This window comes from Oryctolagus cuniculus, chromosome 3 (assembly GCF_051225735.1).
Source record: "Oryctolagus cuniculus isolate XC-2025 breed Fujian yellow rabbit chromosome 3, ASM5122573v1, whole genome shotgun sequence".
Classification (NCBI taxonomy): domain Eukaryota; kingdom Metazoa; phylum Chordata; class Mammalia; order Lagomorpha; family Leporidae; genus Oryctolagus; species Oryctolagus cuniculus.
Window position 1 is genome coordinate 8016610 of NC_142869.1, and position 20572 is coordinate 8037181.

Sequence of the window (20572 nt, forward strand, 5' to 3'; positions counted from 1 at the left end):
CTGGAGATGGAGAAAGGAGCATGAGCCGAGGGTGGCGGGCAGCACCAGACACTAGAAAAGGTAGGGAACCACAGAGTCTCCCCCAGGGCGCCCAGGCGACACCGCGCTGCTAGCCCAGGGAGACCCTGTTCCAACTTCCGCCCTCCACCCCAGAACAGAATAAACGGGGTGGGGGTGGGGGCCCCGCTCGGAGCCACTGAGTCCACAGCAAGTCATTACAGCAGCACTGGGCAAGGCAACAGCCCACGCCAAGAGCAAACCTCGCTGCTCTCCCCGCCTGCCCCGCCCCGGGGCGCCCAGAGCGGCCACTGCGCGGCTGCCCCCAGCACCAGGGGCATGAAAACGTGCAGAGGCTAAGGAGCCACACCGTTCTTCTCCGGCCCTGAGCCGAGGCACGCCGCCGACACGGAGGGCCTGGTTTCACTGACAAAACAGAGAACCGGTCAGCTTCTCCCCTGGCTCTCAGAACACACGAGGCTGCAGCCTCACAGCCTCCTGCCCTACGTTTGATTCAGATTAGCCTGGGGTTCATTCAGCAGTTAATCTTAGGAATCCTGGCAGGTTACAGGCTGTGCGGCACGCCCACATCCCACGTCCCGGGGCCTGGCACTGCTTCTAGCACGCAGCCTGGGAGGTAGCGGGCGATGGCTCCGGCACTTAGGGCCCTTCCAGACTGAGAACCTGGCTCCCGGCTTCAGCCTGGCCCAGTCCTGGCTGCTGCAGGCATTTGAGGAGGAAACCAGCAGATGGAAGACGGATATATCACGCCGTCACTCAGCTTTCAGATAAAAATGAAAATCAACTTTTTAGAAAGATTTTATTTATTTGAAAGGCAGAGTTACAGAGTGAAAGAGAGACAGAGATGGGGAGGGAGAGAAAAAAAGACGGAGAAACACACACAGGGGAGGGAGAGAAGGAGAGAGAGGGAGAGAGAGAGAGAGAGATCTCCCATCTGCGGGTTCACTCCCCCAAGCAGCCACAACAGCCAGGACTGGGCCAGGAACTCCATCCAGTCTGCCACGTGGGTGCCGGGGTCCTAGCACTTGTGCCATCTTCTGTTGCTTTCCCAGGTGCATTAGCAGGGAGCTGGATGGGAAGAGGAGCAGCTGGGACCTGAACCCGCACTCATGTGTGACATAACATCAGCCCCAGAAAATAAACTTCTGAAAAAACTGGTAACTTCCTGCCATGCGCTCCCTCTGTCTCTCGTCCAGCGGCCCTGGGGCAGGATCTGCCCACCTCTGCGTCAGTGCTCCCCGCATTCTCGGGGGCTGCCCCTCCCCGCTGCAGGGCCCCCCTCCGTGTCAGTGCTCCCCGCATTCTCAGGGACTGCCCCTCCCCCCGCTGCAGGGGCCCCCCTCATTCTCAGGGACTGACCCTCCCCCACTGCAGGGGCCAACCTCGTATCAGTGCTCCCCGCATTCTCAGGGACTGCCCCTCCCCCCGCTGCAGGGGCCCCCTCCGCGTCAGTGCTCCCCGCATTCTCAGGGGCTGCCCCTCCCCCGCTGCAGGGGCCCCCTCCGCATCAGTGCTCCCCGCATTCTCAGGGGCTGCCCCTCCCCCGCTGCAGGGGCCCCCCTCCGTGTCAGTGCTCCCCGCATTCTCAGGGACTGCCCCTCCCCCGCTGCAGGGGCCCCCCTCCGCGTCAGTGCTCCCCGCATTCTCAGGGGCTGCCCCTCCCCCACTGCAGGGGCCCCCCTCCGCGTCAGTGCTCCCCGCATTCTCAGGGACTGCCCCTCCCCCGCTGCAGGGGCCCCCTCCGCGTCAGTGCTCCCCGCATTCTCAGGGGCTGCCCCTCCCCCGCTGCAGGGGCCCCCTCCGCGTCAGTGCTCCCCGCATTCTCAGGGGCTGCCCCTCCCCCGCTGCAGGGGCCCCCCTCCGCGTCAGTGCTCCCTGCATTCTCAGGGACTGCCCCTCTCCCGCTGCAGGGGCCCCCTGCTGCGCCATCACCTCCCAGGTGAGGATCAGAAGCCCAGTTCTCAGAGCCCAGCACAGCTTGGGGTCCTCACTCTGCCGCCTGTTCTAGAGACCGAGCCGCACTGGCCACCAACAGTGGACATTGCTAGACATCGCTGGCACTCCGCTGAACCTGCAGTCACCCACATCCTGAAGCCACCTCCCAGGGGAGACTGGCCCTGCCCGCCCCGAGCCCTGGGCTGCGGAGACCACCAGCAGGTGTAAACGCCCCTTGGGTCATGTGTCTGCCCCACACCCCCCCCCCCCCGGCCGGGGCTCCCCATGCCAGGAGGCGGACTCCAGCGAGGACCCCTGTTCCCTGGCGCTCCCAGTGCCTGGCCTGGGGCCTGGCACGCGGAGGAGCGCACACTGCTTCAGATGCGATGGACATCACACAAGCAAGGGACGGACAGCTGCTGTGAGAACACCCACCTGGCCGGCCTGTCTCCGCACCAACCACCAGCCCAGACCCCTCCCAGCAGGCCTGCCCCCCGCCCCTCAGGTTCTCAGCTCTCCCCACCTCCCCAGCATTCAAACCAAACTTAGTGCACACCTCACCTCCCTCAGGAAGCCCTCCAGGATCCTCCCCAAGGCCATTCCGTCTCCCCTGGGGACCTCTGCACCCTACGTCTGCTTCCACTGCTTTAGTTACAACCCTGCTTGCAGAGACAGAGGGCTGTGTTTCCATTTTGTGTCCCCAGAACCTAGCAGAGGGTCTGGTCGGCAACACTGGCACCCAAGACATCAGGAGAAGAAATAAAGCCCAAACGGAGAGAACAGAAATTTTTTTGAAGCCCTGCAATAACAGGTCAAAGGAAAACACTTTGTTTTTAAGGACCTGAGCCCCTTCCAACCTCGGGACCACTGCGCGCACCGCTGTCGCTGCCTGGAACACTCTCCCGCCCTTTCTTTACCCAGCCACCCCCACGCCTAATAAATAAATGTCTCTTTCTTCGAGAAGTCCCCTGTGAGCAGTCTGGATTCTGCTGTGACCAACTGTCCCTGAGTATGTGGCACCATCGGGTACTCTATTCCCCGGGAAGTCTTAGCAATTACAGCATTTTCTCTTTGTATCATAATGGGTGTGGTGTCCTCGGGGCCTTGCTGCACGTGCAGAATGCGGTCCGTAATCTTCCCGGCAAACCCGAGAGGCACCCGGCACTTGCATTCTCCTCTTCCAGCCCCCCACAGCAGGTGCCGGGCGGCAGGGCGCCAACTGCCTTTCACCACCGGCACAGTCGGACCCCGCACCGCAGCCACCTGGGATGCCGGTCTCACTGATGCCGCCACACCTGTGCACGCAGACACGCGAGAAACCTGGTCAGCCCCGCTGGAGGCTGGCAATGGCAGCTCCCTCGCGGGTACACTAGCCGGGCGAGAGGCCTCCGGGTGGCCGGACAGGGGACGGCTGCGGGGCTTGCACCCCGCCTGTGCAGATCACGGGGACGCCTGGGCAGCTGATGGACACTGAGGCAGCCGCTGGCCTCCTTCAAGTCGGGCCACCTGCAGCGGAGCTCAGGGAGGACCCGCGGGGAGCAGCCGGGCCTGCCCCTGGGATGCCCAGGCGGCCGCCGCGGGCCCTCGCGGGAGTCAGAGGCTGGACGTCCAGCACGCGAGCAGCGGAGCCGCCCCAGGGCGAGGGGCCAGCGGAGCCTCGGCCCTCCGGCAGCGGGACGTCGGGCTCCCGGGCCCGGCCCCCCCAGCCCCCCAGCCCCCCCAGGACACCAGCTTACCTCGCCGCCCAGCCGCGGGATCTGCGCCGACCCCGCCCGGCAGCCGCCTAGCCTGCCGTCACCCGGGCAACCGCCGCCGCCAGCCGGCGTCACGTGAGGCGGCGCAGCCAATGGCGCAGCGCGCGGCCGGCGCGGAGCCGCCTGGGAGGAGAGCCGGGTGCCCCCGCCCCCGCGAAGTGAGGATGCGCAGTCCTGCGGGCCGACCGGGGGTCAGCGCGGTGGGGGGGTCCCCACGTCCCCGGAGTCGCCGTTCAGTCGTTCATTCCCACAAAAGGTAGCGCCGGGCGCCGTCGTGACCCTGACCGAGAGCGCGGAACAGGCCAGGAGGGGACAGTGACGCGTTCTGGAGCGAGGCCCCGAGGGACCCGGGGCCACCTGACTAAAGTGACGGCCAGGACCTGGTTTTAGAAATAAAAGCGGGGTGCCTATCCCGCTTCTCTGTACTTGGCGCTTGGGACCTGAAGTTCGCCAGCCCTGGATGCGCACCTGCTGCTCGCCCACCTCTGGACTGGAGGAGACCTGGGGCGTGGACATGGATGCCTCCCCCCAAGAAGGTGGAGACCAGCGAGGCCGGAGACCCGGGAGAGGGCTTGGAGTTGGTAGTGAGCTTGGCTTTGAAGGAGCCCGGAGCTGTTCGGCCGCCAGCTGCCCAGCCCGCAGTCCTGCCAGGACTCTCGTAAAACCCGAGCTTGTCCTCTGACCCAGGCTGTGCTTGGCAGGAAGTGAGTCCTCTGCCCTAAGCACCGTGGCTTGAAAATAAATCTTCCTGGGGCGGGCCGAGGCTGCGGCTCAGCATGGTAGGCGGCGGCCTGTGACACAGGTATCCCCCAGACTGGGACAACTGGCACCCCGTAACTGGCCCAGTTAACTGGAGGGCCAGTTAGAGTCCCGGCAGCTCCATTTCTGCTCGAGCTCCCTACTAAGGTGCCCAAGAAGGCAGAGGAAGACGGTGCAGGTGGTCGGGCCTGGCACCCATGTAGAGGATGGGACGGAGCTCCTGGCTGCTGCAGCCATCTGGGTAGTGCACCAGCCGATAGAAGATCACTGTCTCTCTCTGTCGCTCTGCCTTTCAAATGAATTTTAAATAAGTAAATCTCCCTGGCAATAATAATATCAGTTAATGTTTATTGTCAATGCTACAGTGTGCCAGGGGGTGTCAGACAGAATACAGGCAGCTAGTTTTAAATTTCAGGTGAATTCTAGCCGGCGCCGTGGCTCAATAGGCTAATCCTCCACCTTGCGGCGCCGGCACACCGGGTTCTAGTCCCGGTCGGGGCGCCGGATTCTGTCCCGGTTGCCCCTCTTCCAGGCCAGCTCTCTGCTATGGCCAGGGAGTGCAGTGGAGGATGGCCCAGGTGCTTGGGCCCTGCACCCCATGGGAGACCAGGAAAAGCACCTGGATCCTGGCTCCTGCCATCGGATCAGCGCGGTGCGCCGGCTGCAGCGGCGGCCATTGGAGGGTGAACCAACGGCAAAGGAAGACCTTTCTCTCTGTCTCTCTCACTGTCCACTCTGTCAAAAAAAAAAAAAAAAAAAAAAAATTTCAGGTGAATTCTTAGATAAAGTGCATCCCGAATAGTGCCTTATGTCACTGTGCAGCGGGACGCCGTGTGCTTCTCTGTATTTGCTGCCTCTCAGTGCTCTGTGTGCCTGGGGCTGCTCAGTGCGTCCCAGCGATGGTTTTCTTGAATCCTCGCTCCGTGTCCCTGAGATAGGTCTGTCCTGCAGCGTTTTACCGATGGACGCTTTCCCACTGGGAAACAGCCACAGTGGGGAAGTCCTCCCACAGCTCTGTGTCCCGGGAAGCAGCTGTGGAGGAGAGCGGCCTCCCACCTGTGACCCAGGGGACGCGCCGTCCGCCGCGTCCCGCCTTCCCAGGAAGACTCACGGTGACACCACCCCCCCTCGTTAGCTGAGCACGGGCCTGTCTCCTTCCGCCTGAACCTGCCGACACGGCCACAGGCCGACCTTTCAGCTCCCCAGCTTCGTCTCTCGGTTGACTAGCTGAGATTAGAACTGTTTGTCCATCTGTCCCCCCAAACTAGCTGGACGCAGATTGGAACATCCCCTGTTCAGCTAATCAACTAACACTTCCCCGATTGTAAACCAGACCAGCCGCCCATCACCCCGCCTGTAACCCCTCTGCCCCTCCCTGTACAAGTCTTAAGGGGAGTCCCCCTCGCTTTTGTGCAGGTGGGGGTGCTTGTCCCATTGTAATAGCCTGAATGACAGTCTTCTTGCATGTCTGGGTTTGGACAAGATGAACAAGCCATCACCTGCAATCCAGCAACACTTCTCCGAGCGCCCTCGGCTGGGGAAACCAGGACTAAACAGAGCACTGTGCCTCTGAACCACAGTGGGCCCGCCTGCTCTTGCGTTGCCTCCAAGTGCATTAGAGGACGCCCAGATGTGGACTGCTGGGGACGCTTGGTGCCCAGGAAAATCCACACACATCTGGTGTCAGAGTGAAAGTCTGTGTTGAGTGGGTGAGAGTAGTTTTCCCAAAGCGGGATACACACACTGCCAACGGGCCCAAGACGACATTCTAAAAGGTTTCATTGTAAGAATTTCAGGGGCTGGCATTGTGGAGTAGTGGGTAAAGCCACCACCTGCAGTGCCAGCCTCCCGTATGGGAGCTGGTTCAAGACTGGGCTGCTCCAGCTCTCTGCCAATGGCCTGGGAAAAGCAGCAGCAGATGGCCCAAGTGCTTGGGTCACTGCCACCCACATGGGAGACCCAGATGAAGCTCCTGACTCCTGGCTTCAGACTGGCCCAGCCCCAGCCATCTGAAGAGTTAACCAACAGCTAGAGGACCTCTCTTTCTCTCTCTCCTTTCTCTCTTTCAAATAAATGAATTTCAAGCACACGTGACAGCGGCGATTAGTTTAACGACTCCCTATAAAGCCATCACTCAGATCCCAGGATTAGCGAGACACTGCCACGGGGAAACCGCAAGCTCAGACTGAATCTCTGAATCCTCAGGACACTTGGCCAACACCTTCAGCTCCCGCACAACACCAAAGGGATGCCGAGGTCTGCATCTGGGGGTGCCAGGGCGCACCTGAGTCTCCCACAGTGGGCAGCCGTGAGGGTGCCCAGCCCCGAGCACCCCAGAGTGGGAGGCCTGGCATATCTGAGGATGCTGCCCACGAGTGAACTCGGCCTTGCAGCCACGGCAGGCACCGCCCGGCTGCGAGAAGGCAAAGAGCCTCCGCCACAGGCAGAGAGAGAGAGAGAGAGCTGGTGAATGTCACCCCCTGGACTGTGGGATGGGTGGAGCCTCTGAATTAAGCCCAGGGAGCCCGACGCTCCCAAAGTGGGCAGCCAGCTCCAGGAAGCTCAGGCTGCCCCATCTGGGAGCACCTGCAGGGGGCGGCTCAGACCGGGAGCCTGTCTGTGATCTAGTCTGTGACTATCAAATGTGAAACCAAGAGATGAATTACGCCAAAATGCACTTCGGCCAAAGAGATTTCCTCCCAGGACAGTTGAGTTTTGGTCACCGCTGAAAACTCGCGATGTGTGGGGGGATTCAGATCCCCCCGGTTTCCTGGCTCAAGTTCCCCTGGGCCGGGGGGGAAACTGTGGCCTGGGGTCTCCCAAGGGCTGCTGCCCCTCCAGGACCACTTCCCAGAGTGGTCTCCATCACAAGGCAGGTGTTGATGGAAAGCACACTGGGTGGTAACGCCCAGCTCCCGGGGCAGCTGGGGGTGGGCAGAGGAGCTGGGCGGCCTGGACCTGGAGTGCCCACAGCCGGCACCGTGGCCTGGAGTGTGTGAGTCACAGCACAGCCCAGCAGTCCTGTGGCCTGCATGAGGATCCCCACAAGACCCAGGCCTTGAAAGGGATTTTTGGAAGAGCCAGCCTGGACGGTCCCTAAGCCAGCTCACGTCACGGGATCGGTGGGGCTCTGGATCGTGCCAGCAGTCTCTGAAGATTTGCAGCGAGAACCAGCACTCATTTCTTTCTTTTTCTTTTCTTTTTTTTTTTTAACAGGCAGAGTGAACAGTGAGAGAGACAGAGAGAAAGGTCTTCCTTTGCCGTTGGTTCACCCCCCCAACGGTCGCTGCGGCTGGCGCACCGCGCTGATCCGAAGCCAGGAGCCAGGTGCTTCTCCTGGTCTCCCATGGGGTGCAGGGCCCAAGCACTTGGGCCATCCTCCACTGCACTCCCTGGCCACAGCAGAGAGCTGGCCTGGAAGAGGGGCAACCGGGACAGAATCCGGCGCCCCGACCGGGACTAGAACCTGGTGTGCTGGTGCCGCAGGCAGAGGATTAGCCTAGTGAGCCGCAGCGCCGGCCACCAGCACTCATTTCTAAGCAAGGCTAGAAACACACATTGCAGGGCGCAGGTGGTGGGATGTGGGCTTGAGCCGCCAGAGTAGGGGCTAACGTGACCCCGCTGGGGTGCTTCCTGCCAGGTGGGTACGCCCTGAGGACCAGCGAGGACATCTTGGGCCACCAGCCGTTCCTCCCTTGAGATTCTCACAGCTGTGCAGCACGGCGCCTCCCGGCCCAGACCCGTGTGACCGTAGGACAGTTGTGTTCAGACAGGTCCACATGTAGTGCAGAGTGCAGTGCGAGAGACAGAGTGTTCCCTGGGCGAACAGATACGTGATTCACTAATCTCGACAGTGAAAACGGGAATTCAGCGGGGCCGGCACTGCGGGGCAGTGCGCTAAACCACCCCTCCTGAGTTCCCAGTGCCAGTTCCAGTCCCGGCTGCCCCTGCTTCTGATCCAGACCCCTGCTGGGAAGGGAATGGAAGGTAGTCCAAGTACTTAGGCCCCGTCACCCACGTGGGAGACCAGGATGGAGTTCCAGACTCCAGCCTTGGCTGTCTGAGGAGTGCACCAGCTGCTGCAAGATCTCTCTCCCTCTCCCTCCCTCTCTCCCTCATCCCCTTCCCCTCTCCCTCTTCCTCTCTCTCCCTCTCCCCCCCACTCGGCTGGCACCATGGCTCACTTGGTTAATCCTCCGCCTGTGGCACTGCCATCCCATATGGGCTCTGGGTTCTAGTCCCAGTTGCCCCTTTTCCAGTCCAGCTCTCTGCTGTGGCCCGGGAAGGCAGTGGAGGATGGCCCAAGTGCTTGGGCCCTGCACACGCATGGGAGACCAGGAGGAAGCACCTGGCTCCTGGCTCATTAGGGGAGTGAACCAGGAAGGAAGACCTTTCTCTCTCTCTGTCTCTCTGTCTCTGTTTCTCTCTCTCTCTCTCACTGTCTAACTCTGCCTGTCAATTAAAACAATAATAATAAAAAGATATCTCTCTCTCTGTAACTCTGCCTTTCAAATAAGTAAAATAAATATTTTTAAAATGACTTCATGACCATGGAGGGTGCAGTTAAAGGCCCCTGCGCTGGCTGACCTTGAGGGCCAGACGGGACGTGGCCCCCCGTTCTGGCCTTGGGATGAAGCCTGGAGCCCTGGGCCTGGGGACCAGAGGACTCTGCGGACTGCTGGCCCAGCCCACCCAGCATGGGCAGCCTTGGGCCTCGGGTCCCGCCCGGCCAGCCGTGCCCGGTCTCTGCCCTCAGGCCGCCAGGCCCAGCAGACGGGGCAGGCCTGGCCGCTGCCAGTCCCGGACCTGCGCTCTGCTTCATTCCACCAGCTCCCGACGCAGGAGGGGCCTGCCGGGCGTTCAGCCAGCGGCCAAGGCTTGGACTGGGGCCCGGGAGGGTGGGGTCGGCTGGGGGTCTTGGGAGAGCGTTGGGGAGCGGGGAGCGGCCTGCCCAGCCAACCTGGCCCTGTGTGCCTCCACCTTCCCCAAGCGCTCACTTCCAGGAACCCGGACTCCCAACGCTGCCAGCCGGAGGTCAGGTCGGAGCAAGAGGTTCCCAGAAATAACCCGGGCTGCCGAGCGGGGCGTGGTCCCTCCCGGGAAGGAGGCAGCTCCCTGAGTCCTGGCCTCACCCCCAACAAAGGACACGGGGAGGACACAGGGGGAGGGCACACGGGGAGGACACAGGGGGAGGACACGGGGAGGGCACAGGGAGAGGACAGAAGGGGGAGGGCACAGGGGGAGGACACGGGGAGGACACAGGGGGAGGGCACGGGGAGGACACGGGGGGAGGGCACGGGGAGGACACGGGGGGAGGGCACACGGGGAGGACACAGAGGGAGGACATGGGGGAGGGCACGGGGGGAGGGCACAGGGGGAGGGCACGGGGGAGGGCACTGGGGGAGGGCACGGGGAGGACACGGGGGAGGGCACAGAGGGCGGGCACAGGGGGGAGGACACGGGGAGGACACGGGGGAGGGCACAGGGGGAGGGCACAGGGGAGGGCACGGGGGAGGACACTGGGGGAGGGCACAGGGGGGAGGACACGGGGAGGACACGGGGGAGGACATGAGGGGAGGACACAGGGGGAGGACACTGGGGGAGGACACTGGGGGAGGACACAGGGGGAGGGCACAGGGGGAGGGCACACGGGGAGGACACAGGGGGAGGACACTGGGGGAGAGGACACAGGGGGAGGACACGGGGGAGGACACTGGGGGAGGGCACAGGGGGACGGCACACGGGGAGGACACAGGGGGGAGGACACGGGGAGAGGACACAGGGGGAGGACACGGGGGGAGGACACGGGGAGGACACGGGGGAGGGCACGGGGGGAGGGCACGGGGGGAGGACACACGGGGAGGACACAGGGGGAGGGCACGGGGGGAGGACACTGGGGGAGGACACGGGGGAGGGCACGGGGGGAGGGCACAGGGGGAGGACACACGGGGAGGACACAGGGGGGAGGACACGGGGAGAGGACACAGGGGGAGGACACGGGGGGAGGACACTGGGGGAGGACACGGGGGAGGGCACGGGGGGAGGACACGGGGGAGGGCACACGGGGAGGACACAGGGGGGAGGACACGGGGAGAGGACACAGGGGGAGGACACGGGGGGAGGACACTGGGGGAGGACACGGGGGAGGGCACGGGGGGAGGGCACGGGGGGAGGACACACGGGGAGGACACAGGGGGAGGGCACGGGGGGAGGACACTGGGGGAGGACACGGGGGGAGGACACTGGGGGAGGACACGGGGGGAGGACACGGGGGGAGGACACGGGGGAGGACACGGGGGAGGACACAGGGGGAGGACACGGGGGAGGGCACAGGGGAGGGCACGGGGGAGGACACTGGGGGAGGACACGGGGGGAGGACACTGGGGGAGGACACGGGGGGAGGACACGGGGGGAGGACACGGGGGAGGACACGGGGGAGGACACAGGGGGAGGACACGGGGGAGGGCACAGGGGAGGGCACGGGGGAGGACACTGGGGGAGGGCACAGGGGGGAGGACACGGGGAGGAAACGGGGGAGGACACAGGGGGGAGGACACGGGGGGAGGACACGGGGGAGGACACGGGGGAGGGCACAGGGGGAGGGCACAGGGGAGGGCACGGGGGAGGACACTGGGGGAGGGCACAGGGGGAGGACACGGGGAGGAAACGGGGGAGGACACAGGGGGGAGGACACGGGGGGAGGACACGGGGGAGGACACGGGGGAGGGCACAGGGGGAGGGCACAGGGGAGGGCACGGGGGAGGACACTGGGGGAGGGCACAGGGGGAGGACACGGGGAGGAAACGGGGGAGGACACAGGGGGGAGGACACGGGGGAAGGATACGGGGGGAGGGCACAGGGGGGAGGACACGGGGGAGGACACGGGGGGAGGACACGGGGGAAGGATACGGGGGGAGGGCACAGGGGGAAGGACACGGGGAGGAAACGGGGGGAGGGCACAGGGGGGAGGACACGGGGAGGAAACGGGGGAGGACACAGGGGGGAGGACACGGGGAGGGCACAGGGGGGAGGACACGGGGGAAGGACACGGGGGAGGACACAGGGGGAGGACACGGGGAGGACACGGGGGAGGACACGGGGGAGGGCACAGGGGAGGGCACAGGGGGGAGGACACGGGGAGGAAACGGGGGAGGCCACAGAGGGGAGGACACGGGGGAAGGATACGGGGGAGGACACAGGGGGAGGACACGGGGAGGGCACGGGGGAGGACACTGGGGGAGGGCACAGGGGAGGGCACAGGGGGGAGGACACGGGGAGGAAACGGGGGAGGCCACAGAGGGGAGGACACGGGGGAAGGATACGGGGGAAGGATACGGGGGGAGGGCACAGGGGGGAGGACATGGGGGAGGACACGGGGAGGGCACAGGGGGAGGACACAGGGGGAGGGCATGGGGGAAGGATACGGGGGGAGGACACGGGGGAAGGATACAGGGGAGGACATGGGGGGAGGGCACAGGGGAAGGACACGGGGGAGGACACATGGGGAGGGCACAGGGGGAGGACACAGAGGGAGGACACGGGGAGGGCACATGGGGAGGGCACAGGGGGAGGACACAGAGGGAGGACACGGGGGAGGACACAGAGGGAGGACACGGGGAGGGCACAGGGGGAGGGCACAGGGGGAGGACACGGGGGAGGACACATGGGGAGGGCACAGGGGGAGGACACAGAGGGAGGACACAGAGGGTGGACACGGGGAGGGCACAGGGGGAGGGCACAGGGGGAGAGCACAGGGGGAGGACACAGGGGGAGGGCACAGGGAGGACACGGGGAGGGCACAGGGGAAGGATCCGGGGGGGGAGGACACTGGGGGAGGGCACAGGGGGAGGACACAGAGGGAGGACACAGGGGGAGGACACAGAGGGAGGACACGGGGAGGGCACAGAGGGAGGGCACAGGGGGAGGACACGGGGGAGGACACAGGGGAGGACACAGGGGGAGGGCACAGGGAGGACACGGGGAGGGCACAGGGGAAGGATCCGGGGTGGAGGACACTGGGGGAGGGCACAGGGGGAGGACACAGGGGAGGACACAGGGGGAGGACACGGAGGAGGGCACAGGGGGAGGGCACAGGGGGAGAGCACAGGGGGAGGACACAGGGGAGGACACAGGGGGAGGGCACAGGGAGGACACGGGGAGGGCACAGGGGAAGGATCCGGGGGGGAGGACACTGGGGGAGGGCACAGGGGGAGGACACAGGGGAGGACACAGGGGGAGGACACGGAGGAGGGCACAGGGGGAGGACACAGGGGGAGGGCACAGGGGGAGGGCACGGGGAGGACACAGGGGGAGAGCACAGGGGGAGGACACGGGGAGGACCCCCGCCCCGGGACAGCGGAGCCTGGAGCGCCCCTCTCAGCTCCCTCCAGGCGGAGGCCATGTCCGCCTCTCCACCACCTCAGGCTTGCTGGCCTTGAGACGGATAGTTCTTAGCTTAGTGTGTGAGCCTGCAGTGGGGGGTGCAGCAGAGCCCTTGTCCTCCCTGGAGCCCGGGGCCCCTAGGTTTGTGCTACAGCCTGCCCTTGACAGAAAGAGCGAGTGAGCGAGCGAGCAAGCGAGAGAGAGAGAGACTGTTCCATACACTGGTGCATTCTCCACGTGCCAGGAACCGCCAGGTCTGAGCCAGGCTGAAGCCTGGAGCCGGGATCTTCCCTCCCGGTCTCCCATGTTACTGCTCCCTGCTAGTGTGCGCCAGGGGAAGGAGCCAGTGGGCTCCAGTCCTTGGGTTCCTGCCACCCGTGTGGGAGCTCTGCAAAGGGTTCCAGGTCCCCAGGTAGGCGCTTTTTTTGCTGGAGCGTGTTTGCACTGGTCGCTTCACTTCAAGGCAGCTGTGGACCCCACAGTTTCCCTAGACAGAGCGGCCTCCCAGGCCCTCCCAGCCTGCCCTGGGGCAGCGCCTGAGCCAGAGGAGGAAAGGGAGGCGCCTGGACCACCAGCTACCCCTGTCTTCCTGGCGTGGGCCAGGGGAGCCAGGTGGGGTGGTCTTCCTCTGACTCCACACCTGGACCAGGTGCCAGATCCTAGGAGAAGTGCCAGAGGCAGAGACGCTGGTGCAGTGTGCGGAGCAGCAGCAGCTTGTCCGTGCTCAGAGGCTGGGGGTGCGGCTGGGAAGGTGACATCTCTCTCCCCGGCTTCCTCTTAGGAGAGCGCTGGCTGCCGTGAGCGCTTCGGGGCGACGCGGGGAGAGGAGCAGGCTGAGAGCCCGAGGCTGGGCCCTTGGCTCCCGAGCGCTGTGGAGGTGGGGGCTCTGGGGCTGACGGGAGTGCCACGGGGCCACGGGGATGCCAGCTGCGGAGTCAGGGAACCTGTAAGCGGGGTGCTGGCCGGGAGAGGGGCGAGGGGCCGGCTCCCGCGGGGCAGGACCTGGGCGTCGGAAGCATCCCGCGGTGGTGGATTGATCGCGGTGGAGTGTGCGATGCCGTGCCTCAGTTTCCCTTCTCCCCTGTCCCATCGTAATAAACCCCAACATTTTTTACCGGGACACCTACTGCTGAATGAGTCAACTCTGGCGAGGGAGTGTGGGCAGTTTCTGGGGCGTGGGGGCCCCAGGCCGGTCCTCCCCCGGCCTCCTTGCTGCTGGCTGTGACTCCCGGGCACTGTTTGCTGCACAGGAGGCCACGCTGGACCTGGAGGTGACCCTGGGCAAGGGGGCCCAGGCAGGGGCCTCTGTCTGTCTGTGGGGCACACCCCCAGCAGCTGCACACCACAGGGCTTCCCTCTGCCACGTTGAGAAGACCACAGGCCACAATGCAGGTGTCAGGATGGTTGGTTTCCTGCTGGAGGCTCTGAGGGAGGGGCTGTCCCCTGCCCCCTCTTGGCTTCTGGTGGCTGCTGGAGACCCTTGGCTGCAATGCTGCCCGCCTGCCCTCGATCATCATGGCCTCCCCGGTGGCGGGTCTCACTCACCTCTTAACCAGGGCAGCACTGGCTGGAAGGCCTACTCTACTCCAATATGGCCTCCTCTGGACTAATGACCCCCCCCACCCCCAGGATGCCGGAGTTCAGGGTGGAAATGAGTCTGGGGGACACCACGCTGTGCAGGCCATGCCACTACTGTAGCCACCCCCAGAGCTGCCCGTGACACCTGTACATTTACCTGTGTGTGCCCCGGGGAGTCTTGGTTGGGGTTCTCTTTCTAGATAGGCACAAGGTGAAAGGTCAAGAGAGGGTGGGTGGCCAGGGACCAAGGCGGAGGGGCCGCTGACACACACCTGGACCAGCCATGCTTCCTGCGCTACGCTGAGTGCCCGCGGGTGGCAGGACCGGTAAAGGAGCCAGGGTTCACTGGGTGGGTCAGGGGCTGGGGGCTGGGGAGGGCCGGGACCTGGGAGCATGAGGATTCGGTTCCCCTGGAGGTGGCGGCTGCTCTGGGGTCTCTCAGCTCTGCCTCTGCTGCCCACCCCAGCACGCCTGGCCCACAGAGATCTGGCCTTCTCTGCACACAGCCTGGGGCAGACACGGCCTCATGGCCCCGTCCTTGTCCCAGGTACTTGGGGAGCCAGTGGGCAGCAGGCTGGGGCCTGCCTCTCACTGGTCCTCCAGACCACACAGCCTGGCTTCCACTCTGTCCCTTCATGCTGGCAGAGCTGGCTGCGCGGCGCCGCTTGTCCTGTTTGTCCCTGGCAAGTCGGAGGCTGCGGCCCCAGAAGTCCAGGCAGGTCCCAGGGACCGTCCCACAGGGACCCACAAAGCCCTGTTTCTCTGATGGCCACAGAGCCGGAGTCAGGGCGGCGTCCCCTGGAGGGCCCAGCAGGAGGCAGAGAGGGGGCGGCCCAGCTGTCTATGGGGACCTGGCTTTGCCCGCCCCGGCGTGATCTGGGCGGGGTGGCACAGGATGACCCGGATGAGTCACCACCCTGTCCTGTGTGTCTGTTTGCCCTCAGCCTGCCACGGAGGTCTCTCTCCGGAGGAACATCCACACGCCGGGAAATAAACATGTCTGGTTCCAAGAACAACTGTGGCAGGAGGGGCAGGGCCAGCCTGCAGGGGCTGCGGGGCTGAGGCTGGGGAGGGGCCCTGTCTCTGGGGGGGAAGTGGAGGACATCGGACCCTCCGCCGCATCCAAGGGGCCCTGAGACAGTGGTGCAGGGGGGCGGCCTCACCCCACCCCCTCATCTCGGCCTTGGTCTGCACCCCAGAGCCCCTCAGATCCAAGCTCCCATCCAGGTCTCAGGCCAGGCCAGCTGTGGCCTCCCAATGACCCAGGCAGGCTTGCATCACCCAGAACACTGGTCTAGAGAAACAGCCAAGGCGAGGGACAGATTTCCCTCCCCCAGCGCCCCCATCCGGGCCCCAGGAGCCCGCAGGGTTCAGATATGTCCTGACCCACATTTTCTAGAACCATCTATCCTGTGAAATGTGCCTGCACCTGTCTGGAGGTAAGGCACAGGGGCCTGGACAGCACCTGAAAGGCTGGCTCGTCCAGGAGTGGACCTCAGCCTGCCTCCAGCTGGGGGCTCCCAGGGCTGGGTGCCGGGGAGACTAAGCCCTGGTGCGGCTCCTCTCCGGGGAGGCCGCCTGGCCCCCGTCCTCTGCGGCCCTCCACTCCAGGGAGCTGCCGGCCAGGGGAGCCCATTCACTTCCTGCCTGCTCAGCACTCCCACGGCCTGGAGGGCAGAGGCTGGGCATCAGGCCGGTAGGCCAGGCCTGCTAGGAAGAACAGGCCCCTGAGGGACTCCCGCTGAGAACCCCCCTCCCAGACTCTCCCTTTAAGAACCTGCTTTGTAATATCCCCTTTCCTATCCCCGAATGCGACTCCCCCGTCTGTAACCGATTTGAAACCCCCGAATGCATGAGCAGTAGTGGCAGACATTTGGGGCAGGTGTTAAGACACCACTTGGAGCCCACACCCCATATCCAGGTCTCTGGGTTTGTGTTCGAACGCCACTCCTGATTCCAGCGCCCTGCTAAGGAGCACCCCAGGAGGCAGCAGGTGATGGCGCAAGCACTCGGGCCCCTGCCACCCATGTGGGACACGTGGGTTAAGTTCCTGACTCCTGGGGACAGCGCTGTGCTGTAGCGGGTAAGGCCACAGCCTGCAGTGTCAGCATCCCATATGGGCACCGGTTCAAGACCCAGCTGCTCCACTTTCCATCCAGCTCTCTGCTATGGCCTGAGAAAACAGTGGAAGATGGCCCAAGTCCTTGGGCCCCTGCACCCACGTGGGAGACCTGGAAGAAGCTCCTGGCTCCTGGCTTTGGATTGGCCCAGCTCCAGCTGTTGCGGCCATTTGGAGAGTGAACCAGCAGATGGAAGACCTCTCGCTCGCTCTCTCTGCCTCTCTGTAACTCTGCCTTTGAAATAAATAAATCTTTTAAAAAAATATATACACATTTCCACGTAACAGCACTTCGACTTGACCGTGCTGGGAGACACACAAGTCTGCAGCGCGTGGACTTGGGCCGTCAGTGACGCAGCCGGCGCAGGAGTGGGGTGGTGACAGCAGAACAGGTGCGGCATCCTTGCCGTGAGCATTCCAGAGGACGCCCGTCTTTCAAGATGGCTGCTCTAGGCTGTGGGCGTGGAGGGGGTGGGAAGTGAAGGACCCAAGTCCAGCCCCGGGAGCTGATGATGCAGTGTTGGGGGAGGCACAGGGGACCAACACAGGGAGTCCTGGATCAGCACGCGGTGTCTCCACCCTCACTTCCGCCCTAGTGAACAAGACTCCAGCAGGAACCGTGGTCTCCACTCTACCCCGCCGCGGTCACGGTCAGTGACCAAGCCACGTCGGCTGGAACCAAAACTCATCTCACAACCGCGTTCTCTTGAGCCTCCTCCATGGTTCAAACTCATCTTCCAGGGACGGCCACCATGATTCCTCTCCACGACTCACCCCCTTCACGCCCCTGCCCTGCCAGGGCACCCCACTTTTCTCCTGGGAGGCCCTGTCTTCGCTCCGTGCGGTAGCAGAGCGCCACGGACCGAGTGGCTCAAGCAACACACTTCTGCGGCCTCACAGTCCGAGTTTAAGGTGTCCCAGGTGTGGTGTCTCCGGAGGCCCCTCCCTGGCTCACAGGTGGCTGCCCTCTCGCTAGGTGCCCACACGGTTGTCCCTGGTCTGTGGTCTCTGCTGTCCCTGCCCCATCTCCTGATAGCGACAAGAGTCAGACCAGATGCCTCATTTCTGTCAGTCGCCTCTTTAAGGGCCCCCTCTCCAAACATAGATGCTTTCGGGAGCCACATGGGGGCGGGGTTACGGCTTCCACTACAGGATTCTGGAGGGAGACAACTCTGCCTGTGACACCCCCGCCCCGGGGGCTCCTCTTTTTTTTAATTTATTTATTTGTAAGTCAGAATTACAAAGAGAGAGGGTGGGGGAGAGAGACAGAGAGGCAGACAGATCTTCCATCCTCTGATTCACTCCAAGATCCAGGGCTGGGCCAGGCTGAAGCCAGGAGCCCAGAGCCCAGGCACTCAGACCACCTTCCACTGCTTTCTTTTCTTTCTCTCTCTCTTTTTAAAATTTATTTGTTATTTATTTGAAAGAGTTACAGAGAGAGAGAGAGAGCCAGAGAGAGGTCTTCCATCCGCTGGTTCACTCTCCAAATGACCACAATGGCCAGAGCTGAGCTGATCCGAAGCCAGGAGCCATGAGCCAGGAGCTTCTTCCCAGTCTCCCACACGGGTGCAGGGGCCCAGGGACCTGGGCCATCTTCTACTGCTTTCCCAGGCCATACCAGAGAGCTGGATGGGAAGTGAGCAGCCAGGACTCGAACCGGCGCCCATATGGGATGCTGGTGCTGCAGGGTAGGGCTATAACCTGCTGCGCCACAGTGCTGCTCCCCCACGGCTCCTCTTGATATGCTCTGTGGGAATTAAATGCCAGAACTTCTACTCCAGGTAGTTCGTGTGTGGCTTGGGCAAAGCAGAGGACTTACTGCTCACGGAATGTCATGGTCTGGAGGTCCATCCGTCAGGCAATCCAGTCCACTTTTTTTTTTTTTTTAAAGATTTATTTATTTGAAACTTACAGAAAGAGAGAGAGAGAGAGATCTTCCATCCACTGGTTCACTCCCCAAATGGCCACAAAGGCTGAAGCTGAGCTGATCCGAAGCCAGGAGCCAAGAGCCAAGAGCTTCTTCTGGGTCTCCTACATGGGTGCAGGAACTCAAGGACTTAGACCATCTTCCACTGCCTTCCCAGGCCATTAGCAGAGAGCTGGATCAGAAACAGAGCAGCCGGCACCTATATGGGACGCCTGCACTGCAGGCGGAGGCTTAACCTACTACGCCACAGCACTGCTCCTCCACCCCCTCACCATCCACCTGTTAACTCAGCTTCTCTGGGTTGGAGCCATACTCAGGCGGCCTATGGGGAAAGGGGGCAGTGGGAGAGACAAAAAGAGAGGTCCCCACAGCTGGAACAGGTGTCCTGGCATTGGGGTTTGCTGGCTTGGCTTGACCTGCCTTGGTTGCGGGCTTGGCCTGGTGGGAGAAAGAGAGAGACTCTTCCACCTGCTGGTTCACTCCCCAAATGGCTGCAACAGCCAGGGCTGGGCCGGTGGAAGCCGGGAGCCAGGAGCTTCTTCCGGGTCTCCCACGTGGGTGCAGGGGCCCCAGGACTTGGGTCATCTTCCGCTCGCTGCTTTCCCAGGCCGCAGCAGAGAGCTGGATCATAAGCAGAGCGGCTGTGGCTCCAACAGGTGCTCATACGGGATGCCAGGCGTTGGAAGCTATGGCTTAACCCGCTGTGTCACAACACCGGTCCCTAAGCACTGAAGACTACGGCGCCTCCTACCCAGCTGCTGCTTGTCTGCACTGAAAATAAAAATCTCTCTAAGCCACAAAATTAGTGTAAGGAAGTCGAACAACTTGTTCATTTTTCCCAAAAAGATTATTTGAATTTTAAATATATGCAGATCAAATTATTTAAAGAGAAATGAAACTGTTCTTCCTGAGCCTGGGCTCCTGGCTCCAGCACGCGCTTCCCTGGCCCCGCTGTCCTTGTGTGACCCTGGACTGTGGCCGTCCACACTCCGCCCTTGTTGCCGCTCAGGTGTTGCTGGGTGACTGCGCACGGCTCCCCCTGGAGGAGGCTGGGCGGCCGTGCACCGGCCTCCACGGCTAGAGTAGCCACGTAGAGGCACCGTTTGCTCCGCTGACTCTGATGCGCACAGATCGGAGTCTCAGGCTGGGGCGCTTCCCACGGTCACTGTCCTTGCCGGCTCTTGTGACCCCTTGGCTCTGCGGTGTGCCCAGTACAGGGCTCCAGCAAGGACAGCAAGAAATGTCCCCCAAAGGGGGGGGGGTCCTGGCTACACGCCCTACCCAGCTTCTTGATGGCGTGCCTGGATGACCCAAGTGCTTGGGCCCTGCCGCCCACGTGGGAGACCAGGATGGAGTTCCTGGCTCTTGGTTTCCGCCTGGCCCAGCCTTGGCTGTTGTGGCCATCCGGGGACTGAACCAGCGGACATTAGATCTCTGTCTCTTCTCCCTCTGTCTGTCGCTCTACATAAGCAAATCTTAAAACAAAAACGGGGGTGGAGATCGTCGTTTGGTGCAGTGGTTAGGGTGACGCAGGCCACGTCAGAGCGCCCAGTGCGAGTCCTGGCTCTGCTCTTGGGTCCCAGTGCGTTTCTTACTTGTGCACGTGCTAGGAAGCGGCAGACGACGGCTCAAGCATTCCAGTCTCTTCCACCCACGTGGGAGACCCAGACTGAGTGTCTGGCTCCTGGCTTCTGCAGGCATTCGGGGAGTGAGCGATGGATGGAAGCTCTCTCTCTATTTGCCTTTGAAATGAATAAATGAGTTCAATTTAAGTGAGCTGCTGCTGGAGTTATACAAAGCAGAGTCCTTTCAGGTGGTGAAGAGCAATTGCCACGGTGAGTGTAGGAGCACCTGGAGGTGGGGAGGCCCACAGGCCTGGCTCAGCGTGCCACGCGCGGTGCAGAGCCCTGCCCAAGGAGCCACCGCAGGCGGTGCCCGCCCTGCCGCCACGCGGCGCGCCCTGTTCCCGGGAGCTCTCCTTTGGGAAGCTGAGTGTTCTTACTCTGTCGGCAGTGAGCCCTGCCCCTCCCCTTCGCTGATGTCTGCTCTTGGAGGGGTCCTGGGATCCTTGTTAGTCCTGTATGCACACCCCATCTGAAT

General features: G+C 63.2%; 1 protein-coding gene across 9 annotated transcripts in view; it reads right to left on the minus strand.

The window, feature by feature from the left end:
- Nucleotides 1-3844, minus strand: part of ARMC9 (armadillo repeat containing 9) — a 128663-nt gene extending 124819 nt beyond the window's left edge. For 8 of the 9 annotated variants that reach the window (XM_089329741.1, XM_070070074.2, XM_070070072.2 and 5 more), the window contains exon 1: nucleotides 3690-3823. The gene's annotated coding sequence lies outside the window, so the exon portion shown is untranslated. Of the gene's footprint in view, nucleotides 1-3689 lie in introns of all 9 variants that reach the window. The other variant, XM_051848089.3, reaches the window with a different exon arrangement.
- Nucleotides 3845-20572: the final 16728 nt, after the last annotated feature.